We start from the raw sequence: 21,903 nt of genomic DNA, 5'->3' as shown, positions 1-21,903 counted from the left end.
GATCAGGATGCCCAGCCGTCTGGCCATAGCTGCCCTCCAAAGGTCAGGATGCTGCCTTACTCTAAGGACTTTAGAAGACCCAGATGGTTTACAGACACTTTGGGAAGACACCAGGCTCCTCTGCAATTGCATGAAGCCCTGCATCATACCCCAAAACACCAGTGCAAGCGCACTTGGAGAACTGTATGTATCACATGGGGCAACATGACTAATGTGCCTACTGCCTGATGAAGCGATTCTAATTCATACTCCACAGAACAAAATGGATCAGAAATATCAACCTTTACAGCAGCTACCTTCTACAATGCCAGCTGGCCGTGTCAGGAGAGGCACAGGGACTCTGTTTGAAGGTTAGTCTCTCTGTAACAACAGAAACAATGAAAACTTCTTTAAATAAACCTATGACACCAACTTAGTTATAAGAATGAAACATGACTCACTATTCAAAACTATTCACCACTCTGTGGTAGCTCCTCTAACCACAGGCCTTGCTAAAGAGGAAAACACACACCAGCCTCTGACAGTTAGCCCCAGTTCCATAGGAGCTGTTATACGTGCAGAAAGCCAAAAAGCAAACAACAATAAAAAAATAGACAAAAAGCCTCGCTTTCCTATGGCAGCACCAAACTCATTTTTCAGCTCAAAACAGCTTCTTCCTTTATTGAAAGGTATTTTAATCTGTGTGAGCTTTTCAGTAGTTGGTTACGTGCACGGATAACTTTCCAGGAAGCTGTATAATACTTTGAAAGCATTATACTACTCTTTCATTATAACAGAATGATTACAAACCTTCAGGCTCTGAAAATGATGTGCAATTTGTCTGAGTAGTAGCAGAGAAGTGGCACCAGCGAGATAAGCAAGAACTTAATTGCATGAGCCTTTTTTGGCTGCAGGGTGTCCCAGCTGGGGAAGAGTACGGAGGTCCCCAATGTTTGGTTGTGGAGGAGACAGTGACTTTTCCCAGGTCTCTCTGAAACACTCTGAACGAGGTGGCACAACCCCAGGTGCAACACTGGGACCTTCTCCCCACCCCGTGGCAATCGATGCCAGATGCTTCCAGTTGGCAGATCAGAGGAACGCAATAGCCAGATGCATCTGGCACATGGGGACAGGAAAGAGGAGCAAGGGTGCAGAGCTGCAGATACGTGAAATCCTTGCTGTAGGACAGCAAAAATCCATTAGACTTTCTTTCCTAATGTATGAGAGTTTGTTGGTTTGTAGCCAAGAGCAGTTCCCCACCTGTCACCCAGTGGGGTTTTATAGCTGTCTCACGAGAAAGCTGCCTTTTGTTTAGGGAAGGGTGGGAAAAGGCTTTCCTTACCTGCAAACATGGGCAGCGTAAGAGAGGATTATGAGGATCTAGCCATCACAGGAGCAACTCAGAAGAGTGCAGCAAGTCTTGGTCCAATCTCCTCTCCCCCCAACACACACAAATACCCCTCTTGGTTCCCAAATCCCCCCTTGAGACATCAGGATAGATCAGACCATCCGTAACCCACCTTTGCAGCAAGAGCAGTATGACTCTGTCCCCGGAGGTACCTCCACCTGCTATATAACCTGCTGTTAAAATGGAAGCCAAGGGGGGAAGAGTCACCCAAGAGGAAGGGCCCTTCCTTCTGTTGCCACCCAAGACTGCTGGCCCTCTCCTTGAGTGATGTCCCCAAGGCACCACGCCATCTAGGTCTGACATACCCCATCAGCAGCTGAATGGGAATAGCGACTTCCCACCTTTCCAGGCTGGAAACCACCCACAACCGCAGGACACCTCACTGCACAACGAGTCAAACCAGCCAAAGACAGGGTGCCAAAGAAACAGGGGCACCCTTGTCCAACAGCACGGTCGTGTAGCACAACATCATATCCCCCTCCCACAGTGCATGCCCTATCAGCACCTGGAAGGACTTCTCCAGCACTTTGGCTCCATGTAGCTAGGAAACGAGCAGCGTTCAAAGCCTGTCTGACACACCTGGGTTTTCTTCCCCTCACTGTCTTGTCTTAAATGTGCCTATATCCTCTCCTAGCCCTATGAAATACCCTTTTTGGGTGGGGACAGTGGCACACGCTGAACATCATCCCAGTCCCAGAGAAATAATTCAGTGATCTTCATTACTGCACAGAGTGACATCTTTTGCAGTAGGACTACCATCAACTCCATCTCCCACAGGACCGCTTCGACAGAGGTTCAGCAACATCTCACACAAGACAAATGCCACCTGCATGGAAGCAAAAGCCTGCCTTACCGTGGGTCGAGCTGTCAGCCTGGATATGCAGCCATGTGAGTGGAAAGATGAGCTGGTAACAAAAACCGCCTGCTCTAACTTTTCAGCTGCTTTATTTACTCACTTTGTAGTGGGGGGGGGGGGGGGGAAGAATCAAGGAAGTAATGTTCCTCTCCCAAGGTGCACTGCAAAACATTCTTGGTAGACATGGAAACCCCTGGCAAGCTGCCACCACTGGCAGGTCTCCACATCAATGTTTCAGCAGGCAGCTGGACTCTTGAATGGCTTTTAGGGAATTTAAAGGGAAACAGCAGCCAGAGATGGGCGATGCATCTCCAGCTCTCTGTATACAGAGCTTTAGGGGTGTTTCTAAAAGGACACGGCTGCGGCAGACACGTTGTTGTTTCTCTTCAGCTCTGTGGAGAAACGTGTCACGCATCTACGGTTTTCTCCTCTAGGAAAAGAGCAAGGAGAGACATGAAAAATCTGGAATTCAAAGCCTGGAGGTATGGAGGTTACCGGGGCTGATAAATAGAGATGAGGATCCCAGATTCCAGCAGACCTTTCAACTTCGCTAACCCCCTTTTCCCTGCTTATTCATAAATAGGCGTTCTACAGAGGGAAGATCATTTTTCTCTAAACACCGTAACCCAGCCCAGCGCTGTGGTTTCAGGGTGCCTCAGAGCACTCAAAGGGAAGCAGTGCTCGCCCTGCAGAGCGGTTGACCTAACAGGGCTGTGATTTGCACAAAGAAATTACCCATCGCCCTCATCTCTCAGGTTTCTTTCAACACTGCCCAAGAACAATTTTATGACGTGTAAGTGTGCATGAACATGCACCAGATGTACAACTTCGCTCCACAAAATGTTCTCACAAAACACGTCTGCATTACAAATCTCTGTTAAGAAACCCCAAGTATTTTAGCAAAGATGGGTATCAGCAAAGTCCACACGAAGCAAGCTGGCTCCCTTCCCTGCTCTTCTGCCCGCCATGCATTTCCAGACCTTGCGGTCCATGTGACTCTTGCGGCCAGTGGCACAGAACGAGGATGCCCGGGTGCAGGTGGCAAGATGGAGCAGGCAGGAGCCACGTCTCCATCCCCTTCCAGTAGTTTAACGCCTTATTTATTTATTTATTTATATTTTTTTTGGTTGCAATTCTGAACAAACTCAAGCACTTCAGAAACGCAACATTCTCCAAAGTGACGTTATTGCCCTCTGCATAGCAGCAACGCCAGTGCCCCAGTGATTGGCGAAATGACATATTTAGCAAGATCAACATTTCATTTATTTCCCAAGAGCCTCCAAAAGATACAAGCTAAAAATAGGAAGCTGACAACAAGTTTAGCAGCATCTGTGGTTTTGCTGAGACACTGGTGGTCATTTGCTGCTCTGTGATTACATGAGAGCGTTTGCAATCTGGGCTATGATAAGTCTCATCCAGCAAAGGGTCACTGCTGGTGGAACCGTACATGGGAAAAGTCACTTATTTCCCTTCTCTCTGCAAGCCCAGTTCCTCGCTGTTGCTAAATTCACAAGTTTTGCAACACTTCTTTTTCTTTTTCCCCTCCCCTCTACAAAATACCCAGCTCCAGGGGCCAGATTACCAAATTGGAAGTAGACAGTGACATACAAGGAGTTTGTTTGTCCTCCTTGTCATGAAAGAAAATTTCAGAATCTCAATACAGAAGGTCAATATGAAACCTCATCATTTAAAAACCTAACAGATGATTCTGGTCTGTCCTACTTCAGGTATTTTCAAGGAAAGAAGCTGAAACAAGGTTACTAAGTGGTGCGGTAAAGTCCAGAGGCTGCAAAAAAATATACATTTTTCCCTCCTAAAAGCTAAAGGAGGTACTCTGTTTCAGTGACTCAGAAAAAGAAGTCTAGAGATTGGAAAAAAAAATGGTCACTGCAGGTTTGTTTGTTCTATTTTTACATGGCTCTTGGCACAGATATTTTCCAGCAGTGTTTCGATGCCATGGTTTTGATGCCTGGTTTGTCAGTACCCGGATGGGAGGCGTCTCCCTCCCAGCTGCTGGAGAGTTGCAGTCTAACTTCCTCCAATGTGTTAAAAACAAAACCAAGCAAAAAAGAGGGGGAAAAAAAGGCAGCAGCGTTGAACTCCCAGACCATAGACAAGACACTGAGAACAAGCTCCATGCTGGAAATACCACCCTAGAGGTTTAGGGAGAACATACTACGTTTGACCCAGGGCACAGAGGTGCATTTCCATAGACTCCTCCGTACCAGACCAACGCTTAGACAACTTACTCCAGAAGAAAGCAGTCCTACAAGCAGCAGAATTAACAGAGCCCAGTTTCACATGGATTTATGCCCTGTGGTTGGATGCTCTGGTGTCTAGCAAGGAGCAGACACGAACCAGCAATTCCCGTGTCTCCGCTCTACCCTGTGCAGGTTCTCTGGTGTCTAACATGAACTGCTCTCACACCTCTTACTCATTGCTTTCTCACTCTTCACCCTTCAGTGAGGACAACCACCAATTTAACCTTTTACCCAACAGCACGCTTTTTAAATAAGGAGCACAGAAATTCAATATCTTTGAAACTTTTATCTCTTGGCCAATTTCAGCTAAATTAAACTGAAACAATTTACAAGTCCGGGGGAAGAGGGTGGTAGGACAGGAGAACCTATCAAGCCCAGAAGCCCCGTTTAAGTCACGCTGAAAAACTTTAAGACCTGCTCAGCGTACCACCTCTCGGGCTCTCCGAACACCCAAACCGGACCTCGGCAGGGCGCAGGAGGACCAAAGCTCACAACTTCTGCGGCAGACGCACGACTTCCCTGCGGCCACACTGCCACCGTCTGTCGCCTCGCGCGGAGGCCTCGCGACGCAGCGCACGCCGCTCCCTCCCCGCGGTGCCCGGCTCCGATTTTCCGAGCGCGCGCTTGCCCTCTGTCCAACGCGGAGGAACACAGCCGCCAGCAGTCGTCGGGAAGATCTGCAGAGTGTGCAAACGCAACGCGGAATTGCACAGCTGCTTCTCCTCGGGTGGAAGCCGCGCGTTGGCGTGGTGCCACCTTCCTCCGATCTTCAGAATCTAATCAGCAGGGCAGACCTTAAAGCTGGCCTGCTTATTTGAGCTCATAAAACATTAATTTGCTATGGAGCTATTTTTCCTTAAACTATATCGAGTTATTTTGAAATACAGGGAAATGTTAGCAGAAGTGACTAGAAAAGCTCAGCTTCCTTCCAGATCTCATTCTTTGTTCTCTTACCTAAAATCCCAGGCTTTTCCTAGTAAAGGATGCTACAAAAAGCTATTTTTAGTAGGAGAAAATATAGTTATCTCAGTTATTACAAAGTCTGAAAAGCTGTGTCCTCTGCAAGGCCTTCTACAGCTGAATCGTGACATTTAAAAAGCAAATAAGCTTAGGATCTTTGATTTCTTTCTTCCAACTTCTTGGCCAAGAGGTGTAGAAAACATTAAAGCTTTATACTGTCATAGCCAGGAAGACTGGAGAGATATTTTAAACAGTTTTCTTGATTCTTGTTGGCTTACTGTGGGCTGGATTCAGAACTGAATCTTTGATAACAAATATCCCAATACTATAAAAGGAAGAAAAAAAAAAAAAAGAAAAAACACCCACAAGAACAGTTAAGTTAGCAGCTCTGACTTATCCATGCGAGCGTTTGACCAGAACACTAGCCTGTTAGTGCCTGCTGCTTGAATTCGGTCAGCCCCTTTCCCCTCTACTTCCCCCTCTTTCCCCAGCAAATCTGACAGTAAAGCACATCAGAACTGTATGCGTCTGGTAAAACCTTTTGTAACAGGATATCCTGTACTAGGAAAAGCTTCGCAGCCCCAGCATGACTTTCTTTTTTTTTTTTTATTGGAAACAGAAAGCCACAGCTGAGAAGCTCATAGCCACGTGCTCAGGGCGTTCATCTGGGTTTGGTCTTCTGCATCCTAATGTTATCAATATTTTGCTAAATCTAGCAGAGCAGGCCTCCTCCTGATCCTGTAGTAGAAGGCTTCATTTGCTTTTTGGATGGAGAACAGTCCCACGGGCAGTCCCACGATCCCTCACACCCACTTGAGGCTTGCTTTCTCTAACCATCACATCCTGACAATTTTCTTCACCAGGTAGCTCCAGGTAGCTCCGTGGGCCACAAGCGGCTTGAAACAGCCCAGAGGACGCCCCATAGTTTTAGCAGCTGCAGCCTCCACCTCCCTTGTGGATGCTCTTCCCGTTTACCTTTAGCTCTATCCAGAGCTCAAGACTGCACGAAACTGCAGACTGTAGCAACACATCCACAAGATCCTTCAGGGATGAAAGATGCTTATAAATTCCCCAGGCATCAAGTACTCATCTCCAGTAACACCGGCCTCTGCGAGCGTAGGGTAGCTGCAGTGCTGACGATGCAGCTGCTTACAGCCCTTTTTCATTAGGGGAGAGACTTCTCTCAACAGGCCAGGAAAAAAAAAAATAAGAGCAAGAGAGCTGGAATCAGTCAGGCAGCTGTAAAAAACAGAGTCATAATAAGCTTTCCTCTCTGGGGAGCAGCGAGAGCTCTGAGCACAAGTTTGCTCCCTGCGCTCCCCCTCCGCAAAGCCCGACCCGAGGAGCAGCAGAGCACTCAGTAAGCGACACCAGTTTAATTAATTAATGACTCTCCAGCGTCAGCTCTGCGACTGCCAGGCTAGAAAGAAAGGCAGTAAAGAAGGGACGGGACAGCAGGCGACTGCTTCTGGTAAATGCTGAACGCTGCCGACAGCGAGCTCTGTTATTCGTAACCTCTCCAGCTTGGGCTACAGCGCGGAGCAAGCCGGAGATACACCAGGGAAGGAAGATGGCGTGGGATCCACCCTTGCAGCATCCCCTCCCCTGGATGAGGTGTTCCTCCCTCTTCTTGTCTTGCTCAAGAGCTGCCATGGGACAGTTAATCGAGGTAAGGAGCATCCTGCCTTGCAGATTTAGCGTTGAGGGTGCTTGGGAATCATGTTTTTTCCATGCACGGTACCCAGGGAGGACAGGTATGGCAGACAGCAGAGAATTTAAGGTGGCTCCAAGGAGTTAGAGGCTTCTTTGGGCAACACTTGTTGCTTTCTGCCACGCCTAATGTAAGGAGGAAAAAGCTTTTAAAATACCAATAGCTGCTGCTGAAGATGGTAAGCAATTAAGGGCTTCTTTAATCCCCAAAGAGGGCTTAATTCCTGAAGAGGCCAAAGTCACAGCATCTCCTAGCATAGTACTGCAAGTCCAACAAGTGTCTGACATTGGAAAATCGGGAAAGAAGAATGGGAACAGGTATGTGCAGGTGGTCCTGCACCTGGATGTACCCTTCCAAATTAAACATTCACACTGCATTTTTTTTTCTTCCTCTGCCTTCCTTCATTCCATCTCATTCAGCCAAAACTTTGACTTTTGAGGTGAGGTTCCTCACACACAGCTCAATTTCACTGCTTACCCCGCAAAACATCTACATATTCTGGCCCTGGCTCCTTTTGGCAAGGCCAGGCTGGACAGGGAGAGAAGAACATACTTAAACCAGCTTCACGGCTCAGGGTCTGAACCCCAGTGCACAGGTACCATGGTGCTGAGGAGCAGCATATTCTTACGGCAGAGCTTGTTTTGCTCAGTCCTCTTAGACTTATGAATCTGATGTGCCACAGCTTTGAGCATAGTAAAAAACCACTTCTCCTCATGTCAGCACAGCTCAAAAATTCAGTTATCCCTCTGTGTCTACTTATAAAGGAAGCCCTGAGAGACCGGCCCCGAGACAGCATAGGCATCTATAACTTACTCATCTTAGATGAATCCATCCAAGTTCGCCCGGTACATGTGCTGCAGAGCACGAGAAGGCGAGTCTGGCTTTGTTAGCAGTTAAGGCAGGTTGGGGACCTCGCACACAGGCCACGCTGGTGCTGCAGCAGCTCATGGGTCCAAGCACATGGTGAGATGCGGGAGGTGGCAGCTGGACTTCTGCATTGCCTCTGTGGCTAAAGAAACCAGGGGACAAAAGAGGTTCCCTGGGCAGGATCTGGGCTGCAAACTGACCTGTCTGCAGCAAGGCATCAGCCGCAGAAGTACACTGCGGGGAAATGAAGCCAGGTTATAGCATTCACCCAACAGAGGCTCTTATCAGGCCTGGTCTGATCTCTGGAGCTTTTGGTGTGCACATTTTAGCAGTTCACCACCAACATATGAGTGGCAACAACAGTCATGTTGGGATCACACACCCACCCATGAACCAAGTTCTACCACCACTGTTTAGGTTATTGAATTAAATGTTTTCAAGTGGGGCTATCAAGACACCCTCTCTGCCTACACAAGACCAGCTTCCCTGCTATAACCTCTACCAGCAAGACAAATCTATGAGCTCCCTTACAAAAGCACAGACCGCCGTAGAGATTTTTCCAAGCCATTCATCCTACAAGAGCTCTCAAGGTTACAAGTGAGGCAGAACTTTTTCTTACAGAGCACATTTGACAAAATACGCTTCGCTGAAGCCAGAATGGTTTGCAGATGCAGCATCAGCCCCGACAGGCAGACTTTTACTTTCTTGCAGTTTCTAAACACTGAGACATCCCCTGAATAAGCAGCCTGACATTTTCAATTTGAAGATGGATGTTCCCTGTCATTATATTTCACAGACACACACTTTGCAGGTTTTGTCTTCATGCCAAAGCAGAAGAACTTAAATATCAAAAATAGGAAAATCATTATAGAACACATGTAATTTTCTATTTGACTTTACTTACACCAGACTTTCTTGAAAACTTGTCTACATCTCGTAGCATTTAGGAAGGAGCAAATTTCATCTGAAAATACATGCTGCACAACAGGTTAACAAGCAGGTATCCAAAAATTAGATTAGATGAACAGTCAGTTTCTGTATTTCTAAAGGCAAATGAATTTCAGTCTATTCTGAAGCTCTGCAAGGACTTTTTGCTTTAAATAATCACACAATGTAGTTATCCTGAATAATTACGTTTATGCTAAGCCAGCCTATCAAAACAAACACAGAGAAAGTCAAATAGACATCAGAACATTTCAGCGAACTTGGAGGACAAGACTAAATAATGTAGATCACATCTTTGGCTTTTTTGTTTCTTGCACAGGACTGCTCAGATGATGCATGCAGCTCCCATAAAGTTACGATCTTTTAATACAATGCACATAACACTGACCCATTCCTTAGTTTCTCACTGTTTCCCCACCACCCCTCCAAGAGTCCCAACTAGGACAAGCTCTGTATTTAAAGAACAAGGCAGCTTACACGGGGAAGGAAGGACGAGACGATAGAACATTTCATAGTGCTGCTGCTTTTACCCATCGGACCTTCATCAAGCCTTAAGCAGGCTCTGGAAACAGAGTTAGCCCAAGTTAGGTAGGAAGGAGCATCAGCATTTCCTGTACCCCTGGAACAGAAGTTTCTTCTCATAGAGGCTAACATAAATCTCATAACTTCTTAGGTAACTGCCATTACTGTCATTTAGGCCATGACAGAAAACCAGCACCACATTTTTTTGACTATTTTGTCGATGCTTAAGGCATATTCTACTCAACAGCATAACAAGAAAACCATCAAAGCTGTGTTTTGGGAAAGCACAGAGACTCTGTGCTAACTTGAGCCACTTTATTGATACTAAAGCCTGATAAAGCAGCTAGAATGGCCCACATTTCCCTATTATCCTTATGTCCTTATTGACCCAATTATCTTCTCATTCCTATCCCAAGGCTTTTCTTAGTCCTTATTTCTCTTACCTGAATTTTCTCCTCTGTTAAAAACCTATCTCCCTACAGCCACTTGAAATGGAAAAATCAGGCTACAAATAAATGAGAAACAAAGATTTTATATATATACATATATATATGTATATGAAGTCTGAAAACTGGACTTTAGCACTCTCCCACCATTTTATAGCAGGGTCCCACCTCCTTTGGGTGGAGTTCAGGCCCAGAGTTGTTATAGGGGAGGCTGGCATCAGATTTAATACATTCTGCATGGAGAAAGGATTCAGGGTGCACCTCCATCAGCTCTTAAAAGGCTTAGATTGAGTGGGAAGTGGGAGGGTAGGGTGAGAAGATATGTCAGGTGTTTGGTATTTGGTTTAATCAATTAGCCCCTTACTGATTTGAATTCTTTTGCTGTCATCCTTCATCAAGTTTTTTCCCTCCGGACTGAAGTTAAGAGCTCCTTAGTCAGGAGGTAAAACTCTGTCCTAGTGACATAACAGAAACATTTTGGAAGCTTTATCAGACCAGAAAAGATTGTATTCCTCTTGTTATCAACACAGTGAGAAAAGTAAAGAGGTCTCTGTTCTCCTCTTATTCTAGTTTGGACTCTCAGCAAAAGCTGCAGCATAGGCTTGAGAATAGGGGAGGAAAACCCTGACCCTTTCTGCTTGTTATGAAAAGCTTCAGTGAAATAAAACAAGACTGGTCCAGATAGAGTTAGGTCAGAAGATAATTTGCCTCACTGCAAGATAAATTGAAGACTATTAAAAAAAAAAAAAAAAGAAAAAGAAGGTGATAATTAAGTGTTCTCAGGTGTTTTTCAAGTGCTTCCACCTTCGAGTCACCATATAGATGCATGACATAATGTCCTCCAGATCAAACATAAGTGGAGTTCAGTTCACACTGCACTTAGCTGGGTATTGTTTGGCTCAGGGGGCAGCAAACCTCATTTGTAGCCTCCAAGTGAACGTGACAGATGTGACGTTGTTTGCAGTAATCTAAAAATATTGAGGTGTGATTACAGTTCAAATGAAGGCAGGCAAAATTACCGAGTAGTTCTAGTGGACTCCTGAGGTTGATTTCCCTATGTGAGTGCATAGATTTAACTCAACAGCTGATAATAAAAAGAGCAAATAGGAAAATAATATCTCAAGAGACAGACATACCCAAGAAACACACACGATGTTTTGAGAGGTAAGTATTAGTTTTTAAAAGGGCATATTTAAGGAAGATATAGATATTGTGGGCCAGGCTGGATTTAAAGAAAATGATAGAAAATTGCAGAGCCTTTTTCTGGAAAACTCCACATCACAGCCTAAGGAGACAAGCTCAGAGAAAGGGAGAGAGAAGATGCTATAGAGTGTGCAGAGTTGCTAGACCCAAAGAAACAAGAATCTTGGGAAAAAAAATGGGCGTGTTCTCTGCACACTTCACTCATTTGCAGAATAAGCACATCTATACATAAACATATTGCCTCCTTGAATAAATAACTGTTTTAAATTATGGTTAAATTATGATTAGTGTCATCTTTAAGCACATCACCGCATTATAGGAGGGCCTTTGCCTGCTAACTCAATATCAGTTATTAGCACTGCTGTATTTTGGACCTCGTAACCGGACTTTTGCAGGGTTCCTCCACCACCACGGAGAATTGTTGGCATCACGAGACAGTTTTTCCCTGCGTGGAGGTCATCGTCAGACTGCGCATCTCCTTCCTGCTATTTGGAAGGAGAGGAAGGGAGGAAGCATGCATGCTTGCCTATTTAAAGCTCAGCCCCCCAGAACCATCTGTAGGCTTCAGATATGTGTAATCAAATGCAATTAGGAATAAACATTGTTAGTTTTTTTTTCCAAAGCTCAGCAATGCTGCTGGCAGAGCAGCAATACCAGTCAAGACTAATTAAAGGGGGTATTTAAAGAGACCTTGAGAAGTGATTCCTTTTACAATTTTTCTTTGCTATTGCTTAATGAAGTGAATAAAACTTCTGCCTCCAGCAGCTATCTCCTTTTCCACTGGGGCTGATACTTCTTCATCACACACACACACGTCATCATTGACGGTCTCTCTGACAGGAATGAATCAGAAACAGAGCTTTTCTTTTTTTTTTTTTTTTTTTTTGGTTAAAAGATCCAGTGTCAAGCTGTTCTGACCTAAAAACGCAACTTGTCTGGAAGTGATTTAGTGTTTTGGGGTTTAGTTAATGTTTTACAGTGCTGAGTGTCCAATGCCAGTTTAGGTTCTACCCTTTAAGGAGCAGATTTTGCCTCCTCCCTGCCCTTGCTGGGCACTTGGAGGAGCAGTAAAGGAAACACCTGTGGGCAATGCAGAGATGATTCGTTGGATGCATGAGGCAGCTCTGAGGCATGCTGGGAACATGCCCAAGTCTCTGCTGCACCTGGGGACACATCATCTAGTAGGGTTTGGGGACCAGGACTTTGGCATAGTCCAATCTGGAGCACAGGCAGATCTTGGATCTTTCTATTTCTAGCCAGGGAAGCTTTCCTTGTTGGGTGATGAAGCAGAGGAGAGGCCAGGTCCAGCCTTATCTCTCTCTTTAGATCTTCCTCCCCTTCCAAAAAATAAATAAATAAATAAAAAAACTCCAAATCAACCCTACAGGGCTCAAGACACAGCAAGCTGCAAGACATCTGTGGTCTATTGGTCTATCTTTGGTATTGGTCATTTGTATTGACTACAAGTAGGATTCAATTGTCTAAACTTAGTATTCTGCCCATTTTCCAGCCACCACTCCAGAGTGCAGATCTTCTGCAAGTGTAATGTGAAGTATTTACCAAGGCCTAAGTCAACATCTCCATTAAGTTTAGACTACTTTCTGATATAACATGGTTATACTTTCTTTCAGCCCAGAGCCTCCTAGGAGGCATAGCAAACATTGTAACTTTTTATTTATTCCTTTTTGCCTTTTTTCCCCATCTCTGCTCCTGAAGGCTCAACTTTTCTATATTTCTGTAGACAATACCCAGCCACTTTTTGATAGCAGTACTGTAGAGGCTAGCCTTAGGTGTATATGCACAATTTTCTTTGATATCTTCTCATCTGCTTTCCTCCAGAAACATCTCCCCCTTAAACTATTGTTTTTATGCATTGTTAATGCTGCTTCATGCCTGCATTTTCTCCATTCCAACAACCTCCTAAACACGACTCCCCTAAAACGTGACATCTTTCACAGGAGTATTCTTTATTGCCTCCAGTCTTCTGAAGTCTTTTATTTAATGCAGCTGCTTTCAGCCTATAAAGCAACACTGTCACTCTTTGGGGTTGGCATCTTTTTGTCTTAATATTAAATGCCATCTCTTCATCCATCTATCCATCTTCAGTTTGGACCACACTCATGGCCAAAGGTACCGCACCTTTCAAATTCATCCTTGATTGAACTGTGAGTACCAGCTTCATTTATGACCGTGTAAGAATTGCCTTATCCTACAGTTCCATTTCTGCTGAGTTTCACCTTTTTACACCTTTTCCTTTGTCTCCAGTTCAAATCACCCTGTTTTCTTGACATTTATTGCCAAGCACAAATCAACAGCTCTGATTTCCTAAAGCTACTAAGAGTTGCTTTCATTAAGATGTTTTTGCCATCATACGCATCATCCCCAAAAGCTAGGGAGATTAAGTGTGGGAAATTCAGAGCATTTTTCAACTCATTTAGGAGCTCAGACATCTTGTCTAGTCAGCACATGCAGTAATGCAGACTTTGCCCTCTGCTACTTAGTCACAGTGCATGCACACAGACACTTGCAACAGGTCTGCTTGCACAGTGATTTACTGAGCCATGGTAGCTTGACCATGATATGGTAATTTCATACATGTTTTGACCCTAGCGTCCTCAATGCCCAGTTGATAAAAAGTTAGTGGTTAAACCAAAGTATCTACATGAATGCTCAGGACACTGCAGCAGTCTTCGTTGACAGCTCGTGGCTTTTTCACTTGCACTTTTTTCTTAAATATGCAACATTTTGAACTAAAGAATTACAGAAAGTGGCAAAGAGAGCTTTTGTGAAACCAGTGAAAGTGACAGATCTTCAACCCTGTTTTTGTTTCTTTTTTCCAACTCAAGTTCAACCTGGTTTGATGCAGCTCTGAGTAGAAGTATCCATAAACCAGCAGCAAGTGTTCCCATTATTAACTTTCCTGATACTGACAGTAAGCATGTGTAGGAACCTACAGCCTACCCCAGTTCAGAGACCTAGGCTCTCCTTTGGAGGCACACAGTTGCCTGTAGCTGGGCACCTGGTGTGTCAGTTCATCTCTTACCTTCATATACATATTTGCATCTTTTTTCCCCCCTCCCACAACTGTGATGCAGCTCTTTTTTTTAAAATAAATAAATAAATAAATAAAAATAAACAAACAAACAAAAAAGAACAGTTCAACAGTTTTCATCCTTGCTATGTTTTAGTTTTTGATTACTTAAGCAGAAGAACATTTAAACATCTAAATGTCTACTGCGTGTTGCATCTCTGTGCTGTTTCCTACACAAGTGGTGCAGCAGATAGTTGGCAGCTCTGGAATCCTGTTTCCCAAAGAGCTGTTAATCCATGCTATGATCTTGAGAAGAATCTTTTAATTGCTCCATCTCAGCTACTGTACCCTGAACTGGAAATATTACTTTTATTTAACAAGGGTGCTGCATTAAATGATTTGAGATTCCCAGAGAAAAGAGACTATCTGGAAGGGAAAGCAGCAAGGATATCCAGTTCTACAGCTCCATGTTCAGTACTGTTAAGGCAAATTCTGACTCTAGCTTGGTGCTTCCAATTACAATTATTCTGCTCTTATTACAATAGAACCAGCCTTATGCAAGGGTGTCACATGAAGAGGTGAACACGTATCGCTTGACATTCTTGCTGGAGATTGGCTCTGGAGGCAACATGTGGGACTCAAGCCTGTATATGATGTGGAAAAACTGGGGCCTTCACCAGTTAAAAGGAGAAGGTGGATTCTTACAGCCTTACCTTCGGATCTATTATCAACTAACTCTTTGTATTTCTTTTATACTGTGTTCTTGGAAGACCCTGTGCTTAATGCTGACTGATAACATACTCTAAACTTTACCAACATGCTGAATGCCCTGAGCCTCTGGTGCATGAGATGCTCTGTGTCTGGTCACGAGACAGGGAGCCAGGCTATATGAGGGGTTGTTCTCCACAGCTGCAGACAAGGAATATGCCTGCAAGTACGGCTGTCTCCAGAGCTGAGCCTCATGAGAAAACACAGTCTTTGGCCTCTCTCTTGCCTCAGGACTCCTCATAACAGATGTAGTCACTCGCATTGACTGCCCAGCCATAGCCAAGAAAGCGTGGAGGGTCATGTTGCCATGTGCAGCACAGCCCTGCAAAAGCCTTGACAAAGCAGAGGGAAGGACCATTAGCAACAGGCAAGGCTTGCCCAGAGGTGGATGAAGAGTGAGTCAGGAGCTTATGGGTAAGGATTAAAGGGCAGGCTAACATGGTGGACACTTGTGGGCATCTACTACTGGCTACCCAATCAGGAAGAGGAAGTTGATGAGGCCTTCTACAGACAGCTGGAGGTAGCCTTATGATCACAGGCCCTGGTTCTCATGAGGGACTTAATCATCCTGGTATCTGCTGAAAAGACAGCACAGCTAGGCACAAGGAGCCCAGAACATTCCTGCAGAGCACTGATGATAACTTTTTGAAACAGGTGGTGGAGAAGTGTGCTGCTGGATCTTGTGCTAACAAAGAGCTGGTTGGAGGTGTGAAGGCTGGGGGCAGCCTTAGCAGCAGTGACCATGAGATGATGAAGTTCAGGATCCTGTATGGAAGAAGCAGGGAAATAAGTAGGATTGCAACCCTGGACTTCAGGAGAGCAGACTTTGGCCTCTTCAAGGACCTACTTGGAGGAATCCCATGGATTAGGGCACTGTAAGGAAGGGGCGTCCAAGAGAGCTGGTTAATATTCAAGCATCACTTCCTCCAAGCTCAAGAGCAGTCCATCTCCGTGAGTAAAGTCAAGCAAGGGGGGCAGAAGCCCTACATGGATGAGCAAGAAGCTCCAGGCAAAACTCAAACAGAAGGAGCAAATACACAGAATGTGGAAAAAAACAGGCCACTTGCAAGGAATGTAAGAATGTTATGAGAGTATGCAGGGATGCGACAAGGAAGGCTAATGCCCATTTGGAATTAAATCTGGCAGAGGATGTCAAGGACAACAAGAAGGGCTTCTTCAAATGCATCAGTAGCAGAGGAAGACTAGGGAGAACGTGGGCCTGCTGATGAAAAGGGTGGGGGCCCTGGTGACAAGGGATACAGAGAAGGCAGAATTACTGAATGCCTTCTTTGCTTCAGTCTTCACTGATAAGGGCAGCCCTCAAGAATCCCAGAGTCTGGAGACAAGGGAGAAAGTCTGGAGGAAGAAGATTCTCCTTTGGTTGAGGAGGACTGGGTCAGAGATCTTTTAGGCAAACTTGACACTCACAAATCCATGGGCCCAGATGGGATGCACCCATGGGTACTGATAGAGCTGGCAGATGTTGTTGCCAGGCCACTGTCCATCTTTGAAAAATCATAGAGGACAGGAAAGGTGCCTGAGGACTGGAAGAAAGCCAACATCCATCTAGTCCTCGAAAGGGCAAAAAGTAGGACCCAGGGAACTACAGGCCAGTCAGCCTCACCCCCATCCCTGGGAAGGTGATGGAACAGCTCATCCTGGATGTCATCTCTAAGCATGTGAAGGAAAAGGTGATCAGGAGCAGTCAGCATGGATTCACCAAGGGGAAAATCCTGCTTTACCAATCTGATAGCCTTCTCTGATGTAATGACTGGCTGGGTAGAGGAGGGCAGAGCAGTGAATGTTGTCTGCCTGGACTGCTGCAAGGCTTTTGACAGTTTCTCCCATAACAGCCTCACAGGTAAGCTTAGGAAGTGCAGGCTAGATGAGTAGACAGCAAGGTGGCTTGAGAACTGGCTGAAAGGCAGAGCTCAGAGGGTCATCACTGGAGTCTAGCTGGAGGCCTGTGGCTAGTGGAGTCCCCCAGGACTCAGTACTGGGTCACATCCTGTTCAACTTCTTCATCAACGACCTGGATGAGGGGACAGAGTGCCTCCCCAGCAAGTCTGCTGATGATACCAAGCTGGGAGGAGTGGCTGACACACCAGAGGGCTGTGCTGCCATTCAGAGAGACCTGGACAGGCTGGAGAGTTGGGCAGAGAGGAACCTCCTGAGGTTCAACAAGGGCAAGTGCAGAGTTCTGCACTCAGGGAGGAATAGCCCCATGCTCCGGTGCATGCTCAGGCTGACCTTTTGGAAAGCAGCTCTGCAGAGAAGAACTTGGGAATACTGGTAGACAACAAGTTGACCATGAGCCAGCAACATGCCATTGTGGCCAGGAAGGCCAATGGTCTCCTGGGCTGCAGTGGAAAGACTGTTGCCAGCAGGTCAAGGGAGGTGATCCTGCCCCTCTACTCAGCCCTGGTGAGGCCTCATCTCGAGTACTGTGTCCAGTTCTGGGCTCCCCAGTACAAGAGAGACATGGAGCTACTTGAGAGAGTCCAGTGTAGGGCTACAAGGATGATCCGAGGGCTGGAGCACCTGCCCTAGGAGGAACGGCTGCGAGAGCTGGGCCTCTTCAGCCTGGGGAAGAACAGGCTGAGGGGGGATCTTATCAATGTGTACAAGTACCTGAAGGGAGGGTGTCAAGGGGACGGGGCCAAACTTTTCAGTTGTCCTACATGACAGGATATGAGGCAATGGGCACAAACACAGGAAGTTGTGTTTACATGAGGAAGAACTTCTTTCCTGTGGGGGTGACAGAGCACTGAAACAGAATGCTCAGGGAGGTTATGGAGTCTCCTCCTCTGGCAATATTCAAAATCCCCTTGAATACAATCCTGTGCAACATGCTCCAGGTGACCTTGCGTGAGAAGAGAGGTTGGACTAGATGATCTCCAGAGGTCCCTGCCAACCTCAACCATTCTGTGACTGACAACAGGAAGTACCAATGTGAAAAATGTACTGCCAATGTAGGGAAGGTGACCTGCCATTCTGCAGGCCCAAAGATCATTTGGGGACTTGCTCCAAGAACTGTAGCTATTGCTCTAGACAGTCAATCTTAAACCCATTCCCTCCAGGCATCTACAGAGCTAACCCTTCCTCTTTACTCCCACCTAGTGCGACCCTAGGGACTGAATGAGGCCATGACCCACCAGTCATATCCACCATATCCTCTCCCCTTTCTTATGTGTACTTAAAACTTATCCAGATGCACAGGATTTCTGCAGAAATCTCTCAGGAAGGGGAACTGTGGGGTATTTTCTTTATACATGACTCCCTTTCCAAGCTGCCTAGAGACAAACATGGAAGGAGAGACCCTTTGGGGAAGCTCGGTTTTGCCAGAAAGGAAAGCCACACTGAGAACTTCAAAAGGAAGTGACTCCTGTGATTCATACTAAGACTATGCCAGAGGCTGACTCCAGGATCAGTAGTAAGCGAGCAGCTCATGGTAACACTGGAAAGCCATTCTTCCATTTCTGTTCTTTATTGCTGGCTGTTTTATAACCAATATAAAGAAATACTACAATTTAAAAAGAAGGTCCTTTAGTGATGAGTATTACAGATTCCTACCTCTTTGGTTATCCCAGAGTCATCTACAAAAATCACACCACTCTGAATAGACTTTCTCCTTCGTTCAACTTTTTTGAGCATGCGATGCCACAGGTCCAGTCCCTGCACTATCAAACAAGGGCAGCTGGAACAAATGGAAATGGAGTTGTGCCAAGTAAACCAAGTAAACTAAGACAGTTTAGAAGAGACAAGCTCAGGCAGCAATCCTATCCACCACAAATGGAGCATAATTAGGATCCCACTGGGAACCAAAGCACTCCAGACTCGGTAGGAAACATCCTTCATTAAGGAGGGACTAAAATACAGTTTGTATTGCACAAACATGCAAGTAATTGGAGAACAGCTCCAGCTCCAATTCACTTTGATATCCATTACAGCCATGTTTTAGCTTCATTTTCATGAGCTGAGAAGGAAAGGACACTGCAGGGAATTAGATGTGCACGCTTAGGACACTTTCTAGAAGCGAAGAGTTTTTAGCTTCTATCAAAAGGCTGTTGTCAATACAAATCAGGCCTTACATTCAAATACGAACCAGTGAACGTGCTTTGCCATCAACAGTTCCAAAAGGTTATTAGCATGTTTTAATTCTACGATTTACTGCAACGCAACATATCACAACTTCATTGGCAGTGAGGAGTTGTTACCTCCGGTGTCCTAAGCCATTGTCCGAGAGAACAAATGTTTCTTGTTGGTGTGTGTCCCTTATCATATCTCCACTGCTCTAGGACAACAGCATTGGCCTGGACAGCTCATCTGACTAGCATGGTTGAAGTTGTGTCCAGATTTGTATCAGGACACATGATCACCTTTGCTGTCACCATACCACAGATTTATTTTGTGAGCATTAAATAGCTTTAAGCACGTCTCTGCAGGAAATTCATAACTTGTCTCCTGGATTTTACAGCAAGATTTCTTTCTCACTATGCATTAACCCAAGGTATTTCTCAGGCAGCTTCCCCCAACCACTGTAACATCTGAAAATGTCATTACCTGTAACATTTATCCTCTCAACATGGCTATGAAATCTTGTTAATCCTATTTCAGAAGTACGGAGCTGAAGCATAGAAAAATGAAATGTAGGTACCTCACTGTCTAACGCTAAACTATCTTGGAGTCCACCATAGCCCTGTCCAGTTTCCACCTAAATGGTCACTTTGGAGAGGTTTCTTTAACAGAAAATATGCATCTCTAAAGGTATTTGCCCCAGACTCTCCTTATAGATGTTGAAGATCTATTCAGTACAGTCAGAGGAGCCAAGGATGCAATTCCTCTCATCTCAAGCATCTAACATAGGTCAGACAGATTGCACTGTAAACGTACCTATTTCCTCTCAGTGACTCTAAAGTGAACCTGGAGTGATGAGTCTGGACAGAGAAATCAATGCTATAGATGTCGAAAGCCTAGAGAGAGCAGGATGATGGGCTGGAGACTTTGAGACACTTCTAGCTCTATTTTAATCAGACTGTCTTATATATTGAAGGCCAGATGTTCCTCTAAAGGGAGGTTCCACTGACACCTGACTTCCAGGATAAAATGCAGACAGAGCTAGAACTTCCATGGTGTAAAGAATGGTCACAGTCATCTACACTATCGTTGAGTCTCTGCCTCCTCTACAATGTCCCGCAAGGCATCTGTGTGATCTTTATGGCAGCTAGGTGGCAATCTAAGCCCGAAACAATCCTGAAGGCTGAAGAGACAGATACAGCTATGGGTTGCAGGGCTCTTCCTCTGTACTAGCCAGATTGTCAGTAAGTCACAAAGAAAGCTGACAGCAGCTTCACAAAATAAGGCTATCATGGTTATTCTCCTGTTTTTCCACACATTTTCTCACTAGAACTATTTGAGGAACTTCTGGAAACCAGAAGACTTTTCATGTTGCATAAAATAAAAAAAGACTTAGCTAAGTAGTGTAAGACATGTACCAAACAGGACATCCTCACATCTATTCAACCATTAAAACAATATAAGTCAGAGAATTGAATTCAAAGACCCCCTTGTTAGCCCAAATAACACTTTAGGACAATCAGGCTTGATATGACATCGAGAAGAGGATTTAAGAGTATATTTCTTTTGTCAGACTTGTCATCAGTGACCCAAAATATAGAAATAAGTCAGATTAAAAAGAACATTACTGCTTATGAGTAGAGAAAAACCTGGAGAATTTATATTTCTTTTCCAAATTCCCTTTTAATTCATTTTAAGAAATTTTTCTTTTTGAATGAAGAACACAGAGAAATTGACTGTCCCCAAAACCAAATTTAAATTTGAAAGAAAATTTCAAATTTCAGCTAAGAGGAAGAAAGTCAACTTAGTTGTAAAAATGAAGACATTTTTAAGTAAATAAAAGCAGCTAAGATCATATCCTTTACTTAAATTCTTTGCCGGATCATAACATGAATATGTGGAAACTACAAAAGGATCCCGTGGGCTACAGAATCACAGAATGGTTGAGGCTGGAAGGGACCTCTGGAGATCACCCAGTCCAACACCCTTCCACGTCACAAGAAATGAAGTGGCACCACCTTGCCATTCGGAAGATCCTCGGTTTATTATTGCCCAGGTAAAAGCTAAGAGAAGCCAAGGCCTCCCTCTCGACCCACAGCACAGCTTGGTCTCTACACATGCGATGTGCCTCAGGTAACCTCAGGGCTCTCAGCACATGCGGGTTAGCTAACCTCTTCTCTGCAAAGACCATTATGCTGAAGGGAGGAGCAGATTGCCTGAGGGCTGTATGTCTAAAAACACAGCCCCTTGTTCACTGTTATTTGTGCACAAAAGAAGTGCTGGCATCCTATGGTCTAAGCTTTAATCTTGACTCCTCAGCACTATCTGTGTATCTCCCTAGATAACATACTCATTCCTGAATCACATCAGTCTCTCCTACTGTAGGACAAGAGCTGTAGCTGTAGGACTCAAAGGCCTACAGGACTGGAGCCTATAGTCCAGAGTGACCGCTTTCTGAACCCTTTTCTCTTGTATTTCATGAAATCTGACATCTGCATTCTATGAGGCTAACTTTACAGGGAGAGTCCTCTGGCGACATGCTTGGATCCCCAATGCTTAAATGTAACTGAAGTAACCGATTATCCTTTGTCATTTTGATAGCTACAGAATATTTTGCATGGGAATTGCTGCCTGTACATACTGCAGCCCTTCAAGAATTCATCAGCCCTTCAGTACCTAGGGGGTTATGGGATCAGGGTCCCATAATAGGCATTAAATCAAGTGCCCTTCCCCAACTTATAAGTGAGCCACAGTATCTGTTCTTATATCAAATCCACACAGCATTTTCCTACAAAATAGCTCAAGGCAGAAATAGGGAAGCAGTAACGTTCCTCTGTAACCCATGGGGAAGCTGAGGCACTGGATGCTC

At 45.0% G+C, this 21,903-nt stretch overlaps 2 protein-coding genes across 2 annotated transcripts in view; one reads left to right on the top strand and one right to left on the bottom strand.

Moving 5' to 3' along the window:
• The window catches only part of ALS2CL (ALS2 C-terminal like), a 46,629-nt gene extending 44,298 nt beyond the window's left edge, over positions 1-2,331 (bottom strand). The window contains exon 1 of the mRNA XM_062568681.1: positions 2,241-2,331. The gene's annotated coding sequence lies outside the window, so the exon portion shown is untranslated. The remainder of the gene's footprint in view (positions 1-2,240) is intronic.
• Positions 1-21,903, top strand: part of TMIE (transmembrane inner ear) — a 52,407-nt gene that overhangs the window by 6,381 nt on the left and 24,123 nt on the right. The window lies entirely within an intron of this gene.

This window comes from Rhea pennata, chromosome 2 (genome assembly GCF_028389875.1).
Source record: "Rhea pennata isolate bPtePen1 chromosome 2, bPtePen1.pri, whole genome shotgun sequence".
Taxonomy (NCBI): domain Eukaryota; kingdom Metazoa; phylum Chordata; class Aves; order Rheiformes; family Rheidae; genus Rhea; species Rhea pennata.
This window is presented reverse-complemented; position numbering and strand designations above follow the sequence as displayed.